Raw genomic sequence first — 16,256 nt, 5'->3', positions numbered from 1 at the left:
AATGAAAGTAGATCCATATCTATCACCATGCACAAAACTCAAGCCCAAATGGATCAAAGACTTCAACATAAATCCAAACACCCTGAACCTCATATAAGAGAAAAGAGAAAGTATACTTGAATGCATTGGCACAAAAAAAAAAAAAAAACCACTTCCTAAATATAACTCCATAGCATAGACACTGAGAACAACAGTTAATAAATAAAACCTTCTGAAACTGAGAATCTTCTGGAAAGCAAAGGACATGGTCAACAAGACAAAATGGCAGCCTACAGAATGTGGTAAGATCTTCACCAACCCCGCATTGGACAGAGGGTTGATCTCCAAAATATACAAAAAAACTCAAGAAATTGGCCATCAAAAGAACAAATAATCTAATAAAAAATGGGATACTGAAAAGTACACCATGAATTTGAAGGAAAGCAGGAGGTTTTAGTGGGAGAAAAGGAAAAGAAGAAATTGTAACTATATTATAATTTCAAAAATAAAAAATGAGCAAAAATAAAAATAAATTTTAATTAAAATTAAAGTTTTTACCATTTTCAAAAACAATTTCAAAATATCTGTAATTCAGTCAAACATCATCAAATTTGATAATAGGCAAAATATAACACCAATATAATTGTTCATTGCGGATACAAGGAAAATGAAATTGTGTTGTATATATACCACAGAGTACTATCCACTATCCTAAAAAACAGGAAAATCCTGATCTTTGTCATAAACATGAATGAATCTGAAATGCATTATATTAAGTTAAAGAAAATAGTCAGAAAAAGACAATACCGCATGATCTTACTTATATTGTTTACAATGGCAAGTTGAACTCATGGAAGTATAAGCAGATTGGCATTACAGGAATCTGAAATTTCACTTTGCTAAAGATAAGTTGAGGAGCTGTGCTGCACAGCATGGTAAGGAGGCTGTCTTCTTCAAGACTGAGAAGTATTTTCATGAAAAATATGACAATCATGTGGGCAGGTAATACTAATTAAATCTCAAGGTAGTCATACAATTAATGGCTTACTAAAATGAATCATCATGAATATGGCATGACTATAAAGATTACATAATGATTTAAAATGAGTACATAATAAATTGATGAAAATTTGACAGCTAAAAAAATTGCCACATTTCCCAAGGAACAAAAAAATTATGACCTATAACAATATGAAACCAATCAAGTAAAACAAACTACAAAATGCATTCGTTTGTGGAATTCACACACAAGGCTGTTTGAGCAATTATCATAAATATGCTCCATATTACCAATAGAATAGAAGAAGAGATGAATATGACGTTAAAAAAATTGGAATATCTGAATGGAACCCAAGGGAAACGTTGAGAGATTGCAAATGAGATATCTCAGATGAAAAGGTGTGGATTGTATAATCAAGAGCAGGTAGTACACTACAGAAAAAAGTTCAGTAGGTGTAGACAGAAATAGAATTTATCTAAGGGAAACAGAAAGATAGTAAGACAGAACATATGACTACATCACATAAGTAACACACCATAAATTTGGGGTATTGGTAAGAAAGAAGTCAAAGGCATAAAGAAAAGATGATGTCATGCTTTCTTAATTTCCGAGAACTTGGAACCTACTAAAAAAAAAAACATAATAAACATAAAACAAAGTAAGTAAACTTCATAACAATATTGCTGACAGCCTGACAGAAAAATCTGATGATCATCTGGGAGAAAGGACACAATAATTACAAAGGACAAAAGAAAGAATTTCACTAAATGTCAGCTGTGAGATATGCTGGCTGAAAGACACTGAGTTTGCACCCTCAGATCCTAGAAGAAAAATAATGGCTGGTCTATTCAGAATTCTATAGTAAGCAATGATAGCTTTGAAAAGTGTAGGTACAGATTTTTTCCTGATAAACTAAATCTACTATAAAAATTCAAGAAATTTCTTCAGGTTTAAAAAAAGTCATACCAATTATAAATTTGGATCTATTCAAAAGAATGTATTCTCAGAAATCTAAGTAGTTTTTAAAGTTTCTGATATATTTAAGCTCTTTCTAATGTAATAGGCAGCTCAAGAGAAATCAGTAACGTTATATGATAGGACACAAAACACAGTGGAGCATTAAAACATATTTAAAGCATGTCTTAAATTAGATACACTTTTGGGCCAAATATCTTGATACATGAAGCTATAACATTTTATTCACAAATAGACTATAATAAGCTGAAGATGTGTTGTTACGATCAGAGGAACTACTAAAAACAGTTACAGAAAATGAGACGATAATGGAAAAGGAAATAATGGGAACAGCAGAAATCGATAAAGCAGGAAACACAAACGTGATAGAGAACATCACATTTCATTCAGTTTCTTTAATCCGACTAATAAAATTGAAAACACTCTCCAGGCTGACTGATCAAAAAACAGTAGAAACCATTTCAGTTGAGAATGCGGGAGGCCATCACTACAAACTCTTTAAATATCAGAAGTATAATCAGAGACTCCGTGAATCACTTTATGGAAAATGTAGATATCACTAAAGACAAGTAAAAATTATGTAAAGGACATAAAATACCAAAACCTGCTAAAAAGAAGAAATGAACAGTCTTATATCTAATTTAAAGATTAAAATCAGAGCTTTTAAAGGCTCCATAGCTAAAATTCCAATCAAATAGCGTCTTTGGCGGGTTTTCCCACGTAAGGAACAGACATCAGTTGCATGATCAAGCGTCCTCATCTGATTTTATGAGGCTAACATTACCATATATCTAAAGGCTGAGGAAAATATTGCAGTAAAAGAAAATACAGTCCAGTATTCTTTTTGAATATAGAAGTACATGTCCATCTCATATTTTTAGCATAGCATATCCAAAATTACATGCTTCATTGACATTGGAGAATTATCCCAGGAATTCAAAGTTGGTCTAGTACTTATAAATTGTTATTCATTCTGTTGACAATCAAGAATAAAGAGCTTTTGATTGAAAGAAACTGTTTCTCAAAATTGAGCAGAGAGCAATTAGAAAAAATACCTGATGTCAACCTATGGCCTCGACATGCACCTAAATGTAGACATGCACACAGACTTGTAATCACATACTCCTCTTTCCCCAAATTAAAAAAAAAAATGAATAACTCTATGATGACTTTAAGAGGGAGAATTTGACACCACATCCCTGAATTTTCTTTCCAGGAAGAGATCCTTGAATCCAGGCACCATTACTCAGTGTCCTCTCTTACCATGACCAATAACAATTTATAACCAACCCTCCTAAGTGATAACAAATATCCATAATCTACCAAACAATCAAAAGCCACCCATCCACCTCTTGGAAATGTGGGCGTCATATTCTTAAAATTACTTTCTGCTGACTGGGGGCAGTGACATTTTTTAGGGCATTCTTGAGACAATAGTCAAGTCCTAGGGAGTCTAGCTGTGTACCATCTTGGTGTGAAGGAATAAGATGAGGCTTATTGAAATCCTAGCTAGAGTTGTCTATGAGGCTGAAGCATGTTAATTAACTGCCTCGAAATTGTCTTAAGCAATTTTTAGTCTAAAGTTGATCTTTGAGTGATTTTTGTCAGTTTCATGGCATTATCACAATCCAGTTGGAATCGCTGTTGTGGTGCCCCATCGTCTTTTTAGAGACTTCAAAAGTCATTGTTAGGAATGGTTACAGTTTACTGCAGAAAACTTAAGCATTGTAAATGTCATAAGCCTCAGATGTCAGAGAGGTTAAAGGATTACAATCTATTAAGTATATTTGTGGTACACAAACTAATTTCTAGCTACCTGCTTTAAACTCAAATCTGAAATTAAGTAACAGAAGATAAATGAAGCCTATTTTTAGAATTAGTATGATCATTAGTATCACAACAGAAAGTTTATATATAACATATACATATCTAAATAATATATTGCATATAAATAATGTATTATATGTAGATATATGATTATATAGATATATACAGTATAAACATGTTATAATCTTATAATCTTAGAGCTAATATTTACACCTTAGAGTTAGTGACAATATATTAGTCCTTTAACGTTGGTTTCCTTCTGCCTCATGATCAACTGACAGTTACATTCCAGAAAGCAATGAAAGGACAGCTGGCAGTGAAAATATCACCATGACCTTGAGAACAGGACTGGCTCAGATGATGGACTTGCCAATGATAACAATAACTGATGGAGGTGGGTCATCTTTCTATCTGTTGTTTTATTGGTTAAGTAATAAAGAAACTGCCTTGGCCCCTTTAATAGGACAAAAATTAGGTAGGCGGAGTAAACAGAACAGGATGCTGGGAGAAAGAAGCCGAGTCAGTGAGTCGCCATAATTCTCCCACTCCAGACAGACGCAGGTTAAGATCTTCCCTGGTAAGCCAGCTCGTGGTACTACAGAGAATATTAGAAATGGGTTAGATCAATATGTAAGAGCTAGCCAATAAGAGGCTGGAACTAATGAGCCAGGCAATGATCAAAAGAATACAGTTTCCGTGTAATTATTTCGGGGCATAAGCCATGCGGGCGGCGGGTGCCGGAGTAAACGCCTTTCTTTTTTGTTTAAACAGAAAAAGGGGAAATGATGGAGGTGGGTCATCTTTCTATCTGTTGTTTTTTCATTGGTTAAGTAATAAAGAAACTGCCTTGGCCCCTTTAATAGGACAAAAATTAGGTAGGCGGAGTAAACAGAACAGGATGCTGGGAGAAAGAAGCCGAGTCAGTGAGTCGCCATAATTCTCCCACTCCAGACAGATGCAGGTTAAGATCTTCCCTGGTAAGCCAGCTCGTGGTACTACAGAGAATATTAGAAATGGGTTAGATCAATATGTAAGAGCTAGCCAATAAGAGGCTGGAACTAATGAGCCAGGCAATGATCAAAAGAATACAGTTTCCGTGTAATTATTTCGGGGCATAAGCCATGCGGGCGGCGGGTGCCGGGGACACAGCCCCGCCGCTCTTATTACAACAAATAACACTAACAGCGACAGAACTAGTAGTGATGGAGATATCTCTCCTAGATGATTGGTTGGTGCCCTCAGTTTCCAAGCCATGGTTTTAACATGAGTACCATAGAGAATGTAGACTACCCTGCCATCTATGCAGAAAGTAAGTACATTGGAGAGCATGTAAAATAGACACTTCCATATACAATCACCAATAAAGCACTCATTAAAACCTTTATCTTTTTTAAAAATTAAAAGAGACACTTTAAAAAAAATGGATCTCAAGAAATACCATTATTTCAAAATATTCTCTCCCATGCTCCCAAGGCATTTCCTCTTGTGCAGTCACAGAGCACCCCACAATCATTTTTCACAGAAACTATCGATTCTTTAAAATAAACAAAGGGTTTGTGTATTTGCCAAGATTATGTCATAGGCTTTTAAAAACAGTCATTTGGCCTCATTTTCTGATTCCAGTTCTGAGTAGCAGAGCCTCCTAAATCTAAATTTCTAATGAAGATCTTAGTGCAGCTGATGCTACTGGTTAGATGATCATACTTGGAAGGGAGCCACTTTTTGAGGGATTCCCCAACCTCATCACCTAGTTTTGGGAGGCCCTGCTGGTCAGGGGTTGCAGTCTGTGATAGCCTGGCGGTTCTCTTTAAGGCTTGTCAACGAGGAGGACTCCACCCCACCCCATCCTCTGCCCCAGCAGGCTTTCTGCTCTCTACTTGCCTTTAGTAGGAAGATATCTCCTAGACCTGGATGCATGACTTATGTCAAGCCTAACCCTTTGCATAGCTACTTTTATAGCCCACCCTGCCAGTAACCCAGCCTTATGATAGGACCATGCAACTTAATGGATATTAGGGGTTGTCCCCAGGCTTCCCAATCTGATATATTCCACATACTCTGGAATAAAGTTGAGCAGATATACTATACTCATCTCCTGGTGGGTTATCTCCATTGTATCCACAGCCATCTGAACCCTATTCCTCGCTTCTGCTCCCTCCCACTTCACAGACCTGCAGCAAAAGATTCCAAGGAAATAGAGGGGACCACAATGGAGTTCTTGTGTTGTGAATAACAGAGACATCACACAGGCACCTCCCTCAGGGCAAATCTTGCTCCTTCTCTGCCTTGCATAAAACGGCAGCTGAAAGTCAGGACACCAAGTCAGAGTTATAAATACTAACTGAGTAAATAAGTAGACAGCGAAGAGCACATTCAGAACTATGCTAACACAGTGTAACAAATCTCTGAAATATCAAGAAACCCAGACAAAGTATTATACCCCAGAATAAACAAAGAAACCACCTGACCTAAAGGTCAGACTCTCAGCATAACTTTTGGACCACAGAGAGGAACTTGTAGCTTGTTTTAATAACTTCATTTTCAGCCGGGCGGTGGTGGCGCACGCCTTTAATCCCAGCACTCGGGAGGCAGAGGCAGGCGGATCTCTGTGAGTTCGAGACCAGCCTGGTCTACAAGAGCTAGTTCCAGGACAGGCTCCAAAACCACAGAGAAACCCTGTCTTGAAAAAAAACAAAACAAAACAAAAAAAAACAAAAAAACTTCATTTTCACTATTTCCAGCTTTGATCATTTTTATATAAAACACAAATACTTAAAGCATAAATCTTAACATGAACAGGCTGAATCTCTCCCATGGAATATGGTAAAGTACTTGTTTACAGACTGTGGAAGAGAACATCACCAGAAACAGAAGGCCCAGTGGAATTTGGAAAGATAGGAAATGGTGACGGACAGCTGCCTTGGCAAACTAGAGACTGGGTCCTAGATGGCTGCCGAAAGAGGGCTACAAGCAGTATTATGACAGAACAGCACACACAGTGAAGGCTCCGAATCTAGGGACCCGGATGCTTCAATGCTGTACAAACTGAAGTGAAATTGGGGCAATTGAAAGCTGGGTAACTTGAATTTGACTGTCAAACACTCTCTAGCCCTTTTCTGTAAATTCATATTTAAGATCTATAACACACTACAGCTATTTAAATTATTTTTCTGTTTATTCCCATGTGCACACCTGTGTTTAGGTGCATGTGCACATGCCTGGTTTTGTGTGTGTGTGTGTGTGTGCAAACCAGAGATCAACTCCAAGATTTATCCCTCAGATATCATCTACCACTTTCCAATTTTCAGAATCCCAGGGACCCCATGTTTCTGTGCTTTAGCTGACTCCAGATGCAGCCAAGCTGACAAGAGCTATTCATCACTCGAGCCTTCGTTATATCATTTTCGAGGACTGAGCTCAGGTCTTCATGTTTGCATAGTGAACATGTCACTGACTGAGTTATTTCTGCTGCATGTATTTATTTACTTATTGTTTCCTTTTTTCTTTTTTATCTACTTAATACATTTATTCTTTGAATGTTCCATACAAGTATATAATAGATTCTGATTCCTGTTACTCTCCACTATCCTGTATCTCTCTCCCATCCCTTTTACTTTCTCCAGCAAGGCCTTTTTCACAGTCATGTCTCTTGGTTGTGCTTGTGTTCTACTGAGGTCAACTAAGGTTGCTTGGGTAGTCACAGGGGTGGAGATGACTAGAGGGTGGCAGGTTAACCGCTGGAGTCACAACTCAAGGTTATAGTTGTCCGCCCCAGTTCATGATTGGCACTTGACAGACCAGCCTTACGCAGGCCCAGTGTAGGTACCTTCTGTTGCCTTGCTCTAAAATAACATTTTCTAGACTTTCTTCTTATTTTCTATCTCTTACATTCTTTTCTGTTCCTTTCTTCTATAATGTCCCCTGGACCTTAGGAGGAGTGGTATAAATGTCTTGTTTTTGCCTGATTACTCAGCTGTTTCTTACTCTCAGCACCTTGACCAGCCCTGTTCATCCCACACTTGTTGCCATTAGGAATGAAAGCACCTTGGGAATTCTTAGTCTAAAAGACCCTGGAGGCCCCCAAAGCAATGCAGTCTCTTGCCATTCCTCTGGGTTGGCCATCAGAAAAAGTTTATAAGAGCCTATTGCTGAAGACTCCGTACATCCTAATTAAAAGATAGAGAGAGGACAAGATGGAATTTAGGCCTTAGGTACTTACTACTACTATTTTGCTAAGTTAACCTGTTCCCGAGCTGCCTTCTAAATATTTATGTTCATACTCACAGATATTTGCTACTCTCAGCCCTAATCAGAGATGTTACTGCTTAATTAATTTTTAGAAGCAACTATGTTGTCTGTATTGGTCTTGAACTACTTCAGTGATCTTCCTGCCTCAACTTCCCATGTATCATGTATGATCCAGATGTTACAACATCAGAAAAGCTATCTTTTCATAAGACATAGATCAGTCAAACATGTAAAGAAAATGTGGAGGAAGCATGGAAAACAGAATAAAGTTTTATGTGATGCACTACTTTCAGAAAGCTGAGGTAAAAAAATGCATTTCCTGAATAAGTCAACAGAACAAAGGATGTTTCAAAACTGAATAATACTTGAATTAAATTATAAGAGAAGATGGATTTGAAGAACGGAGTAAAGAAAACAACCACTACAGCCAGGCCTGGTGCGTGTCTGCCTCCACCTAGAAATGCTCAACAAACATGTATAGCAAACCACATTTAATGACCCAGTCCAGTCTCAAGCACCTATCCTGGGTATCTCCCATGAAATTACTGGACATCTCAAACTGTGATTGGTTTCGAGTTTACGAAGCAAAGGCATGTCTATGTAGAATGCTAGGCATAGTCACCCTATGTGTGACAAAGCAGTCAAGATTCTGCAGGCAAATATGGACCATCACAATCACAGCAGTAACGGCAAGTGAAGCATCTTTATTTGCTCTACAGTATAAGTAATATGAATAGACAGCTCCTCAAGGACAGACGTCAAACAATCAGAAGCAATTTAAAGAAGAAAATTACTGGGGTGGGTCACTAGACACTACTGAAATTCTATCAAAACCACAGCTTCCTGGGCCACTCCAGGACAAACAGAGAGAAAGTTCGTTTGTTAGCCAATGACCTCTTCATTACCTTAGAAAACTCAGCTCCTGCCTCTCCATCACTCATCCCAGGCCACTGGCTCTACAGTCTGCGTCCTCCCCAGTGACTAGAGCTTTGTTTTAGCACTACTGCGTCAAGAAGCAGTCTTACAGTTACTATCCAGTGTTTTCCATCATCTGCAGGATAAAAATCCCAACTTCATACTCTGGCATAGTGGGCTCTTATGGTGAGGTTTTCCTGTCCAACTTGATTGTTCTCCAATGTGTTTATCCATCCCTAGCACCACAGTCCAGTGTTCCAGCCCTAACACAGCATCCAGCTTTCTAAAGCTCCTAGGTTTTTTAACATATTTTTCTTTTTTGACTATTCTCAGCCTTCAAACCCATCTCAGGTCATTCAAACCCTGGAATTGTTTGTTTTGCAATAAAAATTCCCATTTATATCTGTAAATTAGTTACTATTAATTACTAGGTGCCTGACAGTACAATGGGTGCCGTGTTTATATAATTGCCTTTAACCACCACAACCCTGTTGCAAGGCTTAAACAAATGTAGCAATTTCTTCAGCCACATAGATACACCAAAGAGCTAAGATTTGAACATCAGATAGTTTTTGTTTTGTTTTTCCTTAGCACTGTGAACTGTTTACATAAATGAGTGCAGATAATAAACCTCTCTCTGGTGTGATAGCTGCATCGTATAGCATAGGGGCCGTCTTACACAAAGCACTCAAAAAAAACTTTGTTGAATGAGTAGTGAATGGTGTGTTTGTCCTAGGCATTTGTCATCATTTGTGTGCTTCTTAAAACAGTAAATTAGCCATGTCTGCATCCTGAGATGCTACACTACTGTGAGTTGCTTGAATAAATGAATGCATTAAATTCCACCCCTACCTCTCAATTTTGTCTGCACTCACACTCTTTTAGCATTATAAATGTGTTAATACAGACCACAAACTTTTCAAGACAGTGAGCTGTTTTTACCATCTGCATTGGGTAACACAAAACCTGGCACATAGTATATACTTAATTTAAAATTAAATGCTTTTTGCATTGCTCCTTTTGCTGACTCAGGATCAAAAAGTGTGGATCCCTTGAGTAGACTGCACAGAAAGCTTGGTACCATTTGCTCAGTACCTGCAGTCTATCCCTTCAAGGGAAGCACATGTTTGGCTGTGGAGGTTTGAAAGCCATCCCACATGTACTGGCATAAATGATATGCCAGGGACATAAGACATTCTGCCAGGTTGCAACCACTGTGCTTCTTTGCGGTGACTGTTCCAGAAAAGGGCATACCTGTTCCCTAAAGCAGGGGGGGCAGCATGCTGGTGAGTGAGGAGAAGAGACATTTCAGGTCTGGAAATTAGAGGTTTTGGCATCCTTGGGAAAGAAATGATGTGGCCTTTTAGCGCCTGCAAGAACTGCTGCCAAATGTCTTTCCCCTTGAAACAGAAACCATGTTCAAGTCTAGATAATTACCACTGAGCTGTGCCAAGCCCACAAATCCTTCTCAGCCAAGCAGCCCCGCAGGGAGTTGAAATTTACATTTATAATCCTTTACCTTTGGAAACTGCTAATTTCCACAAGCAAGATTCATGCGTATAACCTTGGGGTTACATCTGATTGAGGCTCCACCTAGCAATGTCGGCTTAGGAAACATGCATAAGAGAGGCAGATGTTTCCTGCTGTGATTTAATGGAGGATGCTTGAAGGGAAAATAGAGACTAGCTGACTATTAGAAGCAAGTCGGCCTTTGGAGGACCATGTAGCCTGTCTGTCTGGGTCTCCCTGATCCTCAAAATGAGCAAACTGGTTTTTTTATCTGATCCCTAGAGACTCTCAGAGACTCAAGGGAGAGACACACTTCTAGAATCCATCTGTTCTTTGTTGCCTATCTAAGCAGAATCCAAACATACTACTGCCAAAATATTTAGCCAAGCACCAGAAGTAGCCAAGACCAATAATTCAAATAAAGTAATAACCTACTAAGAATGCAGATTAAGTTGCCTGACTTGTTATCTGATAGTCCAACCATTGATCAAAATTATTCAGTAGTATTATTCATGTCTGATTAATTCAGAATAAGTTCTCTGCTGTTTCAGATCCTACGGCTTATAAATTCTGAATCATTAATAAACTGCCCATGCCTTAAGCTTCTATTTCTTTTGCTTCCTGGGGAAATTCATGTCACTATTACTTGATTTCTCTAATCTCCATCCAGCAGAACAAGAAGCTTCACATTAGTGATAACTGATTGCATTGTCTATGGCGGGGGAGTGGATCCTGGCAAATTAGGTGGAGACAGAGGAATACTGAAATTTCTGACAGTGCATGGGCGAGCTAATTGCCCCTCCCTCCTTCCTTAAGTGCGACGAGGTTAATGCATTATTGCCAAAGCTTCCAAGGATGTTAAGCAACAGCATTCCGGCTGCTGTGGTCAGGAAGGAAAGCCATGCGTCTTGTCAAGTCCTCTTGCTCCCTCACAGCATAAAGCTGTCACTTCATTAATTAGACGAGCACGTTGCCACGCGACTCCCACGTGCTCCCTCTCCATCACTGATCTTTGTCAATTTGGGCCATAAAACAGCAATTTAATAATCCCCCCTTACACATTAGTAACTGTTTTATGATGGAATTTCACTTGCCTGGTGGCATTTGATTAATCAGTCTGGGGAGGCCTTAAATAGATGTATTAGGAGTTTAATTAAAAGGCAGTCTGTGAAGAAACTAAGAGTAAGGAGGACAGAGCTGAAAGAAAACAAGTTCACACAACTTTGGAATAAAATTAAACGTACTAGGTCGGTGGTAGATAAAAGGCAGTGGGCAGACTGCCTCTGGGCACTAAAGAATTCATGCATGTTTTAGAGGGTTATACAGTTAGTTCATCTTCACTTCCCACCTACCAGAATCCTTCTTTTTTATCATAAACAGTGATCCCAGTGACTCGGATGCCTCCTTGAGAGTCCTGGGTAGGGTAACTGGTAAGAGTCATTCTTATGTCTCTTTGCAGTGAAGATTTACTCATTTTTCACTGAACAGGTTTGGAAGTGACCGGGAAGCTTTCATGTGGAGGCATCAACTAAGCACACACTAGAAACTGTCGGTGATAACAGAACAGCAACAATGTCCGGGTTGCTCTTAGATTTATACGGTGAGTATAGAATAGCAAGATGAAACAGAGTGCCCAGTTCTAGATCTGCTGTCAGACATAACAAAGAGCCATCTAATTGATTCCCACATCAACCATGCCATCCATTGGACAGCGACTTTCATCTGCTCTTCAATGTTCTCAGTTTCAAAAACTCTAATATCCTGTCCATTTCAAACACCTTTACCTCTATTCTAGGGCCTGACCCCTCTATTCTTTATTTTAGTATAATTTAACAAGCATCTTGAGGTCTTCAGAGGGAAAGCAGGTGTTCCTCATCGTCTAAGAAAAAATGTAGCCCAATCGTAATGGTGCAGACAGATAATTCCAGTGCTTTGGAGTCTGCGGGAAGAGGATCACAATTCAAGGCCAGCTACGGTCACCTAGTGAGTTGTAAATGATCCTCAGATATACAAGATTCTGTCTTGAATAGGAAAGAATAGGCAGGGTATAGGTTTTCTGATACAATTAGCTTGAGAATCCTAAACTAAATTATATATTTTCATTAGATCAAAATCCTGAGGTAAGAGTGGGAGAATCTTTCAAATCATGAGACAGAAGTAATGAAGACAGAGTCCATGAACTTGAAAGGGAGGAAGGAGTGGCACATGGGAGGGTTTGGAGGAAGGAAATGGGAGGTGGAGCACAAGACATTATATTATAATCTCAGAAACATAAATAGTTTTTACACGTCTAAGGGCTACATTGACAGGCAAATCTGTAAGCCTTTGGATGAGAAATAAATAATTTGACTGAAATTTCTAATAGTGACTAAATTGACCTATCTCCCTGGGGACCTGACTCTGTGTTTCCGGGCACATGTGTCTTCCACAGTAATTCTCGCTGGAGTAGTTATACTTCCTTGCCGTCCTCTCATGCTACCATACATTTAAGTAGTATTATGAACATCAACAGTTCTTTGTGAAATGAATGCTTTCTCATTCCAATATCATATTGAAGGTTCTCTTATACCTTAAAGAGCCAGTGACCAACTTCCTTGGAACTGTTTGTGTTACATCATAAACTTTTCAATTTACATCTTATATTTTCATTTTTCCCATTTTCCTTGTGCATTTTTTATTATAAAGCGTTTGCTTTAGAAAGAGTTTCATGCTTCTATGTCATCTCTACTGCCTAGCAAACTTTTAAATTTTGACTTTGGCTCTTGTGTTGTCAATGCCTCCTGATGGGACGTGCATATCCAATTGCTTGGTTACAGGAATACAGTAATGAAGTGCAGTGCAGGGCTGGAAAAGTAAGAAATAAAACTAGCATTAATCATAGGTGATTATGATTATTTGTTTAAAGAAAGCCCTATTCCATCAACAAAGAACTGACATAAAATATATTACAGAACATAGGACATAAATTATACATACAGATAATAGAGTTGAAGAATTTGAAATTGCTATTATGTAAAGATCTTTTATGATCCTATAGATCCATAAAAAATGATAAGAAGATATAAATGTTCTAACAGTCACACAGCAAGCAAAAGTGCAAAATACTTAAGAGTTAATCTTACGAAAGGTAAGAGATTACCAAGAAATTAACCAAGAGAAAAAGGCTAGAAAAAAAAATCTCACTGAGATATCTTAGAAAGAACACAAATAAGTGGGGGGAAAATCATGTTTGTAATATTATCATAGCACAGAGGTGTCAAATCAATCCAAGCTGTTCTACAAATATAGACTCTACTAAAATTCTCATGTAGTTTTTTTCATGCTGATTATTAAATTTTTTTAAAATATATGATGGTCAAGACTACATGGGGCATGTTTAAAGGCAGGTAACAGAGGAGACATGCTTTGGCTTGTATTTATGAAAAAACTGTGCATCAGAAGTTTATCACATTATAAAACATAACTAATAAAAATGTGTACTATACATAACGCATATAGACAATAGCATATAAACTATCATGAACACAAGAAGAGAAAAACTGACAAATGACATAGACTAGGGAACACATTCAGAGAGTAATAATGGTTCTGGATAGATTATTCAGTGATTAAGAGTACACACTGACTATCTTTGAAGAGGATGCAAATCCAGTTCCCGGCACCCACGTGGTTATTCACAACTCCATCTCCAGAGGGTGTGATGCCTTCTTCCAGACTTCATGGGTTCTAAGCACACACATAGTGCACATGCACACATGCGAGCAAAACACTTATCACATAGAACAATTTTTTAAAGAAGGAAAAGCCTACATAGAATTTCAAAAGAAGACAAAATGGTGTAGATTTTGGAATCTGGGGAAACCGCTAATTATAATGGAAACAGAACTGGGGGCGGAGAGTTACAGTGTAGGCAGGTAGCAATTAATTTAATGTCATTTAATTTTTGGTTGTGAGCATAGCCTTTAACAGCTGAGCCATCTCTGCAGGCCTAACTTAATTTCATTTATGTAATAAATTGTTGTTTATTAAAGTTTTTCCTTCATTAACAATATGCTACTAGAAGTGTATTTGGGGAAGATTCTAAATATTAAAAGGAAACTAAACTAAGGTCTCTTGGGGACATGTGCTTTAGTAACAAAAGGTGGGACAGTGACAACTTCACCTTGGAAGAGAATGAGTCTAATTAAATGGAAGCTTTTGGATTGGTGAGTGCAATAAACAATTTGAGAGCAAAGTTGAGCTCTGAAACAAAAATTGAGAAAAGAGAAGGAAAGAAAAGAAAAGAAAAGTTGAATGCAAATTCTACCACTCAGGCTCTATCTTCCTCCAAGAAATATAAAGTATGTCATGGTTAGCTTACCTGAAGCATTCATATATCCTGGTCTGCCTAGCCCACAGTGGTTAATAAAAGCATGGCTCATTTGCTTGAGCCCACATTTAAGTGCATTTCCAACAAGCCTATTCATCACTGACAGGGCAGTCTCTCTCTTCACCTGTGAAAGTTAACTCTTTGTAGTCTCAGTGTCAGTAAGCCAGTTCCCATTAATCTATTTCAGACTGCAGTGTTATCCAGATCGAATCATATATATTGCCAATGGAAACACTCATTTTGACATTGCTTTACTGGTATTTATTAAGGTGTCTATTCAAGGCTTCCTATATAGAACCCAGCTGTAGAAAGCCCCAAAGATTTTCTCTTTTTATCACCTGTGTCCAAATTCACCTGGTTTATTTTGTAATCTACTGCAGTTTTTGGACCCCTATGTATTTTTTTTTGCTTATTGACTATAACCCTCATCATTAATGTGAGGCTTATATTATTGTAACATTTCACTGTTTACATCAGATGAAATTGAAATTTCTCTTTATTCCTATCCTACACTATATGAATAGTTTTTAGATTCCTCTCTAAAAATGGAGCCTTAGCATCCCACCCAGGGGTTACTCAAGTGACTGAGTATCTTCTGATGGAGGAAACAGATCACATGCCCCTCCCTATTATGAACCTTCAAAATGTATACAGTTTAGGAAAAAAAGTCATTCATACTGAGAATTTGCAGTGTGTCTTAATTAAGAGTTTCTTGAAACAGGGTCTTTCCACATAACTCTGACTGTTTTGGAACTCACTATGTAGACCAAGTTCTCCTTGGGCTCACAGATGTCTGCCTGCCTCTGTCTTCTAGTGCTGGACTTAAAGTTGTGTGCCTTGGTACACACCTGGCTTAATTAAGACTTGCGTCACTGTGATAAAATGCCTCACCAAAAGCAACTTGGGAAGGAAAAGGTTTATTTCAATTTATAACTGTCAGGTCATAAACTTGGGAAGTCAGGGCAAAAACTCATTGCAGGAACCTGGAAGCTGGGACTGAAGCAGAAACTATGGAGCAATATTTTTACTGACTCTGTCTCCATGGCTTGCTCAGCTTCTTTTATTTTAGTACCCAGGACCATTAGTTTAGGCATGGCACTGCCCACAGTGAGCTGGGTCCTCTCACATCAGTCATCAATCAAGAAAATGCTCCACAGGATAATCTGGTAAAGGTATTTTCTCAACTGAAGTTACTTCTTCCTAAATAACTCTAGCTTATGTCAAATTGACATGATACTATCCAGCAGAGAAAGCAATTCAAGTTAGCAAGTGCCACATCTCAGCCTTCTCAAACATATTCAATTATATTCTACTTCAACTACTTGGTTTTATGCCACTTCTCACGAGATGTCATAACTTAACTTACGTATTGGATAGGATTTCAGCATCTGTCGCAGAATTATGGGAAAGTCATTATAACCGATCTCAATATTT

The sequence above is a fragment of the Chionomys nivalis genome, chromosome 20 (assembly GCF_950005125.1).
Source record: "Chionomys nivalis chromosome 20, mChiNiv1.1, whole genome shotgun sequence".
NCBI classification, from domain to species: domain Eukaryota; kingdom Metazoa; phylum Chordata; class Mammalia; order Rodentia; family Cricetidae; genus Chionomys; species Chionomys nivalis.
Note: the sequence above shows the minus strand (reverse complement) of the source record.